Genomic DNA, 13,023 nt, shown 5'->3' with positions numbered 1-13,023 from the left:
TACCATACATCCTCCTATAGTTTTGATCCAGAGGTATAGCTCAAGTGGAAGATCAAGGAAATCAATCCACACATTGGCTTTAGTGCCTGTAGGGTTGAATCCTGCATACCAGTTAAATACTGACAGAGGAGTATTTTTAATGAGCCATTGACCAGCTCCCACAATCTTGGGCAGAAAAAAAAATAATAGTTGTTTTGCAAGTACTAAATTTGAGAGATCTTAATTCTTTTACTTGTCCAATTTTGCCAAATCCACGTTTTCACGGTTTCCATAGAAGGTCTACCCCCATGACATAATCCTATGATGACTCTTTCCTCGAGCAGTTGAACTGGCTTTTATTGCTTCTCAAAGAAAGGGTGGTAACATCAATGCAGCCACTTCTTATGGTTCTGCTACGAGTGGCAAAAATTATGTTCTTAATGCTTCTGCTGCAGCAATTCGTCTGGAAATTCTGGTGATGAGGGCAAAAAAAGATGCGTTGCCATTATTATAAAGCCAATGATCACTTGATCAAGTCATGTCCTAAGTTGAAGGCCAAAGAGGCTAAGAAGAAAGAGGGTGGTTCCACTGCAAATGCTGGTTCCACTACAAATGCAGCCATTGTTGAGTCTTCTGTGAAAGGAGACTGTGTTGCTGATGTTGATGCAGAATGAGCTTTAGTGCAGAGTGCACTTATAATCCTACTGTCCATGATGCATGCTTGTCAGTTGTTGTAGATTCACATGTGTGGTATTTTGACAGTGGTGCTACAAAGCACATTACCTCACATCGTGAAATTTTTACCTCTTTTGAGTCTGTCCCTCATGGGAATTCAGTCACTTGTGCCAACAACGCCTCTTATCCGATTCAGGGAGTTGGAAAGATTGTGCTCACTACTGCTAATGGCAGTTCCTTCACACTTGTTGATGCACTTTATGTACCTGGGATCAAGAAGAATCTCTTGTCTGTATCCGCACTTGCTAGACTTGGACTTGTAGTCAAATTTGTGGATGAAAGATGTACAGTTCATGATCTCAGTTTTGGTGATGAAATTGTTGCATCTTGGCTTTTGTGCCGCGGGCTGTATAAGCTCACTTTGTATGACAACTGTGGACAAAATTTTGCAAATGATGTTGCAGATTCAAGGGCTATTTCAGATGCAAAACTTTGGCATACACGTTTTTGTCATCTGAATTTTGCCAGTTCTGCGTTTTGCAGAAATCTGATATGGTTGCTTCTTCGCCGCCTCTTGAAGCACCTGTCAAACATGTTTGAAGGCTGTATTTTGGGTAAGATGCAGCGTTCTAAATTTCCAAAGGATGGTTCAGTTCGGGCCACATGCAGGTTGTAGCTTGTGCATAGTGATGTTTGTGGGCCCATGCAAACTCCTTCCTTGGGCAATTACCTGTACTTCGTGACTTTCATTGATGATTACTCCAGGCATGCATGGGTATTTCCGCTTAAAGCGAAGTCCGAATTTTTTATGTGCTTCAAACAATTTTTGGCTATGGCTGAAAATGTATTGAAATGTACTATGGGCACCCTCCATTCCGATCGAGGGGGGGGAGTATATGTCTCATGAATTTAATGCATTTATGGCTAGTCATGGGATAAAACACCAATGTACAGTGCCTTATATCCCTCAACAAAATGGTGTTGCTGAGAGGAAAAACAGGTCACTAACGGAAATGGCACGATGTATGGTCAAAAGTCAAGCTTTTGCCGCATTCTTTTTGGCTTGAGGCCATCATGTGGTGTACTTAACAGGTGTCCTACGAAAGCTTTGCAGTCTATTACTCCATATGAAGCATGGCATGATAGGAAGCCTTCTATTGAGCACATGCGTGTTTTTTGGCTATTTGGCATATGCTTTGGTGCCACAAGTGCAGCGAAGAAATTGGATGATAAGGCTATCAAATGTTATTTTGTTGGTTTATAGTGCTGAAAGCAAAGGATACAGGTTGTATCATCCACAAACAAAACGTATTTTGGTTTTAACGAGATATAGTGTTTGTGGAAGATTCTGTTCAGCCCTTGCTGTCATGTACTAGAGATAGTAATGTAAGCTCACAAGACATTTATGACACTTTGTTGCCTCTTTTCAGTGGTGGAAATACGAAGGTAAGTTCCAATGAGGCAAATGTACAACCTATGGGGATTTTTTGAAAATGTTTTAGATCATCCTATTACTGATGCAGATGTACATGATGTACTTGATGAGGAAAGGGCTGAAAATGAGCAGGCTAGAGGTATGCCAAAATGGCTGGTGCACACTTTGCGTGACAGTAAATTGGATGCACCTTTGTCTAGTCGTACTCGTTTAGGCTGCGCCATGCATCTTATGCATCAGATTGTTATGCTTTGGCTGTGTCTAGCTTACATGATGTTGAGGAGCCTCTGTCTTTTGATGAAGCACAGAATTCAGAAAATGGATTGCGGCCATGCAATCAGAATATGATGCATTTTATAGAAAATGACACATGACTTTATGTGATTTGCCTCCTGGCAAAAAGGCCATTGGTACGAAGTGGGTTTACAAGTTGAAACAAAAGCCGGATGGTGAGATTGATTGCCATAAGGCTCGACTTGTTGCAAAGGGTTATGCACAACAAAAAGGCATAGATTATGAAGAGACTTTTGCTCCCACTTGTCGTATGACTACTGTGCATTTTCTATGTGCATTGGCAGCTCATTTTGGTTGGGATGTACATCAATCAGACATTGTTACTGCTTTCTTGAATGGTGACATATTTGAGGAAGTTTATGTAGCGCAGCCTCACGGTTTTGTCATAAAAGGACAAGAGGAGAAAGTGTGCAAATGTAACAAGGCTTTGTATGGGTTGAAGCAATCTCCTCGTGCTTGGTATGAGAAAGCTGACACTCATTTGGTCAAACAAGGCTTTCGTAACAGTCCAACAGAAAGCACATTGTATGTAAAGCGTGAGGGTGATGTACTTCTCATTGTGGTTCTTTATGTTGATGATTTGCTGATCACTGGACCACATGAGAGACACATTGGTGAATTTAAGGCTGATTTGAATGCTACTTTCAAGATGAAATATTTGGGGCTGTTGCATCATAACTTGGGTATACATTTTAAGCAGTGTGATGGTGGTATTGCCTTGTGTTAGAAAAGTTACATAGAGACATTGCTATGTAATTTTGGACTTGAGGATTGCAAACCTATTGCCACTCCCATGGAAACAGGTTTGAAGTTGAGTCTACATGATGCTGGCGATCCTGCTGATGTCACTCTTTACCAAACTGCTGTTGGCTGCCTCATTTATGTATGCAACACGAGGCAAGATATTCAGTTTGCAGTCTCACAGGTCAGCAAATTTATGCATAGCCCAGGGTCTAAGCATTGCAGGCTGTCAAAAGGATTTCCGCTACCTTAGTGGCACTTTACATCTTGGCTTGTTTTATCCCAAGGGGGATCATTGCCGCCAGCCTTTACATGCTTTTTCGGACTCAAATTGGGCTGGTTGTTTTGACATGCGAGTGTCCACAAGTGGTTTTTGTTTCATGCTTGGAAGTTCATGTATATCATGGTTGAGCAAGAAGCAACCTACTTTGGCCACTTCGAGTTGTGAGGCTGAGTATAGGACAGTCTTCACAGCTACGGTTGAGTGTGTATGGCTCAGACGCCTTATGGCTGATTTGGGTGTTGGACAGGACACTGCCAACACTATCAACACTGACAGTCAGAGCGCATTGGCAGTTGCAAGGAACCCAATTTTTCATGCTCGCACAAAGCACATTGAGGTGCATTACCACTATGCCAGGGAGAGGCTCTCAACACGAGAGATCAGCTTGGCTTATGGGCCAACACAGGACAACCTTGCAGATCTTTTCACAAAGGCATTGTCTCGTGAGAAGCTTGAAGCTTTCCCGCAAAGCTTTGGGCTTACTCACCTGTGTGGATTGATCATGTCCTTAGGGCATGGCACTTCCCTTTACTCATGTTCCTTCCTGCTCTCATTCACCGCATCACTCCAGGAGGGATTTGTTACTATATACATGTGGTAGTGATGTGTGTGAACACACTAGGACCGCCGGGGCATTTTTTCCCTCTTTAGGAGGTTTTTTCCCCCGTGCATTGTATATACGCCCATCACTCTAGGGCTATCTATCTTTCCATTGCACACTAAGTAACACACTCTCTATTGTGTTCCTTGAGCTTCCTTCTTCTTCTCCAAGCTGTGTGTGTTTCTCTGCAACCCTAATTCCAACAGAGGGTATCTCTCCAAATGCAATCACTGAGAACAAATTTTGTGGAACCCTTGGTCTCATAAACCTTAGAGCTTTCTAAATTAGGGGTGAACTATGTGTGCACTAGGGATGAACTATGTGTGAACTTAGGTGTGATATGTGTGTGAACTATGCTGTTAGCTCTAAGAACCTTTCCAGAGTGCAACCATATGTGGAACCCTTGGTCTCATAAACCTTAGCATCTATGTGAACTATGTGTAAACTATGTGTGTACTTGGGGTGAACTATGTGTGAACTTAGGTTTGATACTTGGTGTGAACTATGCTGGTAGGTGTGAGAAACTTTCCAGAGTGCAACCATATGTGGAACTCTTGGTCTCATAAACCTTAGAAGATTTGTGAACTTAGTGTGATCTTGGAGTGAACTTCGTGTCAACTTGGTGTAATCATTGTTGTGAACATTCCCATAGCTAAAAAGGCGTGCAAACTTAGGCCATCGTTGACGCCATGGGCAATCATGACCACACCATCCATTGGTTACATACCTTTGCACACTTGTAAAGGAAGAGAATTTACTTAAGAGCTCCTGATAATGATACTCAAAGTCTGTTCAGAGGCACAATACATCAAAGTGTTCCTTGAGGAGTATAATTGATCTTGGAGATGCTTTAGGACCTATGATCACCCACGTGCAACAATGGTATGTTAACGTCAATCAATGATGTTGAGGCAGTTCGGGGCGGTAACAAAAGAGGCGACCTCTAAACACCCCTCAAGGCTCTCGTGCTGCTTAATTGGGACTGGGGCAACCACAAGCACAAGAAAACAACAAACCCACAGCCAAAACCCAACTACACAATGGGCACCACCTAGTTGGAAAGCGAACTAGGATGCAAAAAAAAAGGAGAATCGTTGGAGCAACCCAAAATTAAGTAAGGACTTTACACTAACCCTAACACTAATGGAACACTCTCACGCACTAAAACACGAGAGAGAGAGAGAGAAGAGAGAGAGAGAGAGAGAGAGAGAGAGAGAGAGAGAGAGAAGAGAGAGAGATATGGTGAGCAACTTGGCTTCAACCTTATGATTTGCCCAAGAAGGCACCTAGAGCTTGCGGATTCAAGTGACAAGATTTGGTTATAGCATCACTAGCACATTGTCTTAGGGTTATGGGAGCCCTCTCACCATCCACCCTTTTACAATGGTAGCCAACAAACAATAGCCAATGAATCACAAGGACAAGCAACAAAACAACAACCTTCAATGAAACAAGTCACCTTATGAAGGTGAATGAGTTTCCAAAGCCAAATTGAGGAGAAGCGTGAGCCTTTGGACTTGAAATTGCACCCAAAGCAACCAATTCATTGATGTTGGGTAGATACAACAATGATAGAAAGAATATCTTCTACTCGCACTCACTCAACTAGCTCAAGCTTTTATATGCACCAAAGTGATGGTGTATAGAAAGCTTTTTCTCTCCTTACAACCAAGATAGAACTGGCGTGTGCTACGCTCAATCTAGTGTGCAATGGTGTAGGGATGCCTTTTACAAGGAGAGATGGGTTCTATTTATAAGTTTTTGGAAGCTTTGATTAGGATTAGTTCTAATCAATTTCATTGACAAAACAAGAGATTAGAAAATATTTTGATTTTTTTAAATGGGAGTGGTCTTCCTTATCCCTTAATCCACATGGATGTGGGTTCAAAGGGGAGAATTATTGAGAGTGAAAGGAGAGAGAGGTGAGTAACTTGGAGGTGCCTACTCTAGTAGATAGTAGAGGGTGCAATTTACAAGAAGGGTTAGTTGTTAGTGATCACTAGAAAATGTTAGTGGCATATTTACAAAAGTGATGATGACTTGATTGTCGAGGAACCAAGGGAATGAGGTGGATGATTGAGCTCTTGATATTGGTGAAACCTCCAAGAATTATGGACTCACCCTTATGAAAATGACCACCGGTTCTTCTTCTTCTTCTACTTCTGCTTCTTGCACCGCCTTCACAGTTGATCTCCACAATGCAGATGAGGATTATTGATGAAAAACCTCTGATTTGCAGAGGTTATGCAAGGATAAAGGGCTAAAAATTCATGCCTTTTAGAGGAGTTAACATGAAATTGTAATTTGGGCGTAGTAGAGAGCGGTATGACAGCATATGTGTATGTAGAAGGCTATGGTGGTAAGAGGGGAAGGAGACATGGTGAAGAAGGTGAGAGGGGCATGGAAATCTGTAAATTTGAAAGGATGACGGAGAGGATGAGTGTGTATGTGGGTGGGGGTGTGAAAATGTGAGAGAAGAGTGAGAGGATCCTTGTGTGCATAGAATGGTCACACCAAACAATTCACCAGAATTCATGCTTTTCTCCAAAAAATGCTAAAAATATTTATGTAAAATAATTAAGCTCACGAGCTACATTTGTGTATGTTGACAACTCTTGCTGATTCGGATGATAGAAGGGTGTCAAAATTCGCCAAAAAGCTATGTGTTGTGGGACTGCAAAGGTGCTTATGTGGGACCCTTCTTGGTTGAATTCTCCTTATACATCCAAAGGTGAGCCCCCCATGAGCCATGCCATGACCTAAGGAATCCAAGTGGCCCTTGTCACATGCATGGATGATGATTTTGAAGAATAAAAAAACAATTGTACATGATAGACCTAGTGCTTGGATTTTCCCTAGCCCTTGTCTTTATGAGCACATGGTGTATGGAAAAAAATGTGCATGACCCATGAAGGAATATCATGATAGGAGTATTTTATTTTGTATTTGTGTGAAAGAGAAAAATATGCAAGTGAGAAAATATCTAGTGAAAGTGAGTGACAGTGTAGAAACAAATTTCGACTTCCACGAGGGTGCGGGATGAAATGCATGTTTATTTTTGTAAAAATAAATATTATGGGTATGTACACTCTAACATAGAAATATTTCATGCCATGAAAGGATGCAAAGAGATCTAGAAAAATGCACACTTGGGTCTACATATTTACATAATTACCGAATAAATTGAGAAAATAATGCTATGCTTAGGCAAAAAATGCAAGACTTCAAGGATATTAATATACCCACTATAGTAGTATAGGGCATGTATCTAACCCTTGACTATCAACTCATTTTTTAAATATGCTCATCTTCTAAAACCAATTTCGGCCCTTTTATGGACCAATGGCTTTGTCACAATGAGCACGGCTCTCCAAAGTTTCAATTTTTCTGGTTTCATACCTTTGTTTTTGGTGAAGGATTTAAATATTTTTTAAGTGTTTACCATATTAAGAATCATGCATGGCCCAAAAAATGACATGTGACTCTGTAACCTTAGGTCAATTCACAAGGAGATAATTGTACCCGACACTCGGATACACTCCCTAGGGATTTTCCTAGTTAAAATTCCAAAGTAAGAAGAGGCTTACTATATACAGATAGGCCCGTTGGGTTTTTATTTTCCCGCGGGCCCGTCGAAAAAACCGTCAATCTTGGTGGGCCCATAAAAAAAAATAAAAAAGCTCAACGGGACTATCGGCTCTATTGGTTTTTGCAGGTCACCATCAAGATCACGTTAACAATTCACCTGATCACGTCTTTTTTATGTGTAATTACTTGCGTCATTAACATGATCACACGATCGTGATCACGTCAGCAAAATCCCTGGTAGCTGAATATGTCGCAGGGTGCTTCAATTGACAGATAAGATCCAATTATTTCACAATATTATGGATAAACAATAAAAATTGGCATCCCTCCAAATGACTAAACATACATATTATGTGGCTATCCCAAATCAAATATTCAGTTCAATGCTTAGTTTATGCTCTCTAAAGTCTTGTGATCTTTTGAGGCCATGTTTTCATGGCTGCTTAGTATATGCTCAGTATATGACTCTCTAAAGTTTTATGATATTTTGAGGCCATGTTTTTCATGGCAATTATCTTGATGACAATAAATCTAATGTTTATTGTTAGTAATTAATATTAGCCCTAAATATAAATTTTGATCTATCTACAAATGCTTACTAACAAAGGCAAGGCCACGAATCTCATAGTTGTTTTGTCATATATAAATGTTAAGAGATAGAGAAGGAGAGAGCTTGAGCTCCCGCAAGCGCGCGCACACATATACACACACACACACAAATGGACGCGCACATACACACACACACACAAATGGAGGCAAAATCTTCTACTTCTTCTTCACTAACTCAATGTAAGAAGTCTACAACGCATAAAAGAGAAAATCAAACATAAGGGAAACTAGTACAACAGTCTAGTGTGAATTGTTAGTGAGTGAGCTGGATGAATAAGTGTGTCATCTCTCCCATAAGTAGTGCAGTTGTAGCATCACTAGAGAAGATATGTATATACAACAAAGTGCACCAGTGATGATGACTATCAATGATAGTTATCCAAGAGTACATGATGTTCAACTTGACGTTGAAGAGGCTCAAGCAAACACACCCAAAAAACACTCATTATCTCTGAGTTGGTCTCATAAGTAGGATCTAACTCTCTACCCTTGTTCTCTCAGCATGCATCTGAAGTAATTCTCTCCTCTGCTCTCCCTCTCCTCTATGAAGAAATCCCAAAACCCCCTTGCATATTACTCTCTCTCTCTCTCTCTCTCTCTCTCTCTCTCTCTCTCTCTAACTGCCTCTTGATAGCCCCTCAGCTGACATAAACTCCATTAACTCATCACACTTCTCTCTTGATGAAGATTCTTGCTCTTATATTTCACGAGATTTTTTTACTGCTTGCGGCGCTATCTGAAATGACGGACTCCCATGATTTTCTCAGTGTTGCCCCTTATCCATCTCTTTTCTATGTCTATATCTCAAGCTACCCTCCCTTTTCAACGACCCCTTGGATGGATTTCCACACGCCATCCCTCTGGTTGCCTGCGAACTCATGACTGTTTGAACTTTCTCCCATCCCTACTCCTCTCCCTTTAAATTTGAGAGATGACCCCGTTGAGCATGTAGGCGACCTCTTCTTTTTTTTGAGACACCTTTCTGCATGCATTGTGCCTAGGATGAGGATAAATTTTGAGCTCTACCTCCAGTGTGGTGGAGGTAGTGCCCTGCAAGCATGCAACCAACCCACCGTGGCACATCGCAAAAAGGCTACACATTGCAACGGTCAACCAGTCTTGCACTCTCAGTGTCTCACAATACACGTGTTGCTTGACTCCCTCTACTCCTCGTTGCCAAAAGCTGCATCCATCTCTTGCGCTCGTAAGTACTGCCACGTCGTCATTGCAACTGTCAACAAATCTTAAAGGAGGCATTTGAATTTTGAGTGTTAATTGAGCCACATATAGGCTAGCCATTTATCCTTAGAACTTTTTCTTTTTACCAGAATGAGCACAGTTATAATAGAAAGAGATAATCTTTACATTCGTAAACCCAGGAGGGGAAAGGGGATATATAATGGGTAATAGAGGGTGAACCAAAAAGTTTACAAGCACCCAAAGGTAAGCATAACTCGGGGCCATAGGATACACTTGAAATTAAAAGTGTCACAACGACACAGTGTCCTAGATTTAATAACCCATATCAAGAGTATCAATTATGTGCTAGATTTAAAGAGCTTCAGGTCGACTTGCTCTAGGCAAACCTTGAACCCATCGAGTCTTCCCTCAACTTCTTCTCTCATCCATTGAAGTGATTCAAATATCCTTGAGTGTACAACATTCCTATATCTATCCAATGAGGCTTCGTAACCAGCTTTGCAATCCACTAGCACTTTAGCTTGGACGTTATATATCCTTGATTGATCTAAATTGAGTTTGTAGACCTGCAAATTAAAATAAAAAAACAACATTCTTAGACTTTTAGTCTGGTTAGATTCCTCAAAAGCAACTGTACATCTCAATGGTGATAACAAGAGGTAGTGTTCAAACAAACAACTATTGAATTTGGGTTTAGCTTTGAGCCGAGTGAAGAGGTTGGCCAACTCTACCAAGATGTAGCAACTATCAAGCCTCACTTTTCTCACAAGATCGCCTTTAGAGTAGTTTTCCCGAGTGAAGGCTCCTGATTCTCCCATATCCCACAAGTAAGGGAGCCTTTTAAACAGGTGCCAGTTTTTCCTTTTCCACCCCTTTCATCATTTGACCATGTTAAATCTCCAAAGAAGATGGAAATTTTTTGGATACACAATAGCTCTTTCCACAATTTTGTTATATCTTTGTAAGGGCATGGGTCCTACGGGCAAGGCCACTGGCATGTCCGGATAGTGTGTACGCTAGGAGAGGCTATAAGATAGCACGGTTGGGTGAGACTAGCACACGCATTACCACATCCCTTTCACTAGTATCCAACTATTTTTGGGAAGGGGAAAAGCGGGTTGCATGTGCATATGATTCCCGGCTTCTCTCCCACGTTCGGCAAACAATGACGCCTCCGTTGTGCAGCAAAAAAGAAGGCATACACAGTTTCTTGTGCGCAGTGCACGAAGACAGATAGTGACAACCGACCGGGACTGCCCCACCTACGTCCACGACCAAGGCGGGCGAGCAAGGCAAACTCGACCGAAAACTCTACGAAAAAGAGGCTCCAAAGGCTTTTGTTGGTTGTGCACGTAGAAAGGCACACTTAACCCTTGCATGAAGGAGGGTTCAACCCACCCCACAGGATAAAAGGCCAACACTTTACCATCAAGCTATTGACCCTTGTTTTACAACAAGGAAAGATAGCATACTTGTGTTGACAAGAAAGCTAAAAGGAAAGAGAAAGCTTCAAACTTCAAGAAAGTAATTTCACCCTTCCTTTTCACTTCTGGACGAAGGCAAGTTTTCCTCCAAAAATTCTTTTTTCCTCAAGAAGGTAGCTTCAAAGTGAACAAAAGCCTTCACAAAAATGACACTTATTTGTGAAGAATCAATAAAGGTGTTCTTATGACGAACGACACGTGAAGCGCTACAATTTTCACAAGGCGAGGTTCGCATGCGATGCAAATTGCGGAGTATAAAAACACAAAAACTTCAATTTCACAAGGTACAAGTTGACTTTTTTTTCTCTTTACATTAGTGTGTGTTTCCCATGGCCAGTGAGGATATCCCACCTACACACACGTTTGATTTTGAGCACGTAGATCAAAATCAGGGCACCATGGGTGTTGCTGACACTAATATGCATGACAATGATGATCTAGGAGATCATGGCGTTGTAGATATGGCTGCTTTCAAGACTTTGAAAATTTGTCAAAGCATACTTGAACGCAACCTCTCTGCACTCAATGCAAACGTTATAAATCTAACAGAAATACTTGTGAAATTTATGAATTCACAGACTGCTCAAGGAGCCACAATTGGCACGGTTCAAGGGAACCAAGCTTGCACGACTCAAGGAGTCCAAGAGACAAGTGCTTCAGAAGATGCAGAATGTAGCAATGAATTACTTAAGAATATCACCATTCCCGAGTTTCACCGGGAAGAGCGTGATCACAACAAGGATGCGGTCAATACGTTCTTACACAAATGGAGTGATATTCATAGATTAAGAAACACCCTGGATATAAAGACAATTGTGGAAACAAGTCTATCTCTTAAAGGCAAGGCCTATAAGTGGTGGATGACATTTCCAATAGATGCTTGTCCTCCTTCTTGGGCTACGTTTTAATCTTCTTTCTCCAAAGAGTTTTTGGACTCTAATGAAGAAAATAAGAATTGGTTAGCATGGGATGCATGCCGCATGTCTGGCCTCTCTATCACTCATACCTTTCAAAGTATCAAGAAATCATATTAAAACTAGAAGTCCTAGATGAATTCCAAAAGATACAAGGTTTTAATAAGAGTCTTGACAAAGACTATTGTCTTCATGTCAAGACCCAACATCCAAAAACTTTGGAAGAAGCCATCAGTCATGCCCAAAGATATGATGATGAGCAAGAGAGGAAAGGAAATGTTTCCTACTCTAAGAATAATTTTGTAAGAGCAATGTGGCTAAGAGCCAATGGCAAGGTAGATCTCCCACACATTCCAAGAGGAATAAGAGACAATCTACCGCTCCACGCCACAATAGGCTAAGAAGCCTAAGCAATCACAAGATACTCCATGGGTCTCTCAGCACTGCTGATTTTTATTGTGCAAATAAACACAATTTGTGTTTTAGATGTCTTTTGGACCAACATAATAAGAAATATTGTCCTCTTTTGCAAGGCAAAGAAAAGGCCATGCACACTGTGCAACGCCTCACATTAGATTCATCTCCTAAATATTGTGTTGTAGAGGTTCTTCATATGGAAGAAAAGCACAAGTGTTTGTGTGCCTGCTTCAATATGGCAAGCCACCTTTGGCCCCCATGATTTGATTTTGCATGCATGCACTATTCACGAACAACGTGTTCGTATTTTAGGGGGATGATGGTGCAACTCATAACTTCCTGAACTATAAGTTAGTCAAGAAATGAAGCTTACACAGACTCCCTGGTCTCACAAGTATGTGATCAAATAAATCTAGCAATGATAAAGAAGTATGGGACATGGTAGTTCAAGGGGTTGAGCTTATTGTTCAAGATCTTACGATGACCCTTGAACATGGACTGTGCTGATGTAGTTTTAGGATGAGAGTGGTTGCATGGTTTAGGAAACACATTGCACACTAGTTAATAACACAACTCCTTATCCTTTATGGCCAATGGTAAACATGTGCTTTTGCTTGGTGAGAAAAATATACCATCTGCACCTCTTATCTGTAAAGCCAAGCTTTTTTATTTTGCAGAAAGAAAGATTTAATAGATGAAGTCTTTTTGTGTTAACTGCTTATCTCCACAGTCTTGAATTCTCAAGAGCAAAGTGCATTGAATTCTAGTAATGGTATGCAAAGTGCAATGAGTTATTAAGATAA

This window comes from Adiantum capillus-veneris, chromosome 1, assembly GCF_014529385.1.
Source record: "Adiantum capillus-veneris isolate H3 chromosome 1, ASM1452938v2, whole genome shotgun sequence".
In the NCBI taxonomy this organism is placed as follows: Eukaryota; Viridiplantae; Streptophyta; class Polypodiopsida; order Polypodiales; family Pteridaceae; genus Adiantum; species Adiantum capillus-veneris.
Note: the sequence above shows the minus strand (reverse complement) of the source record.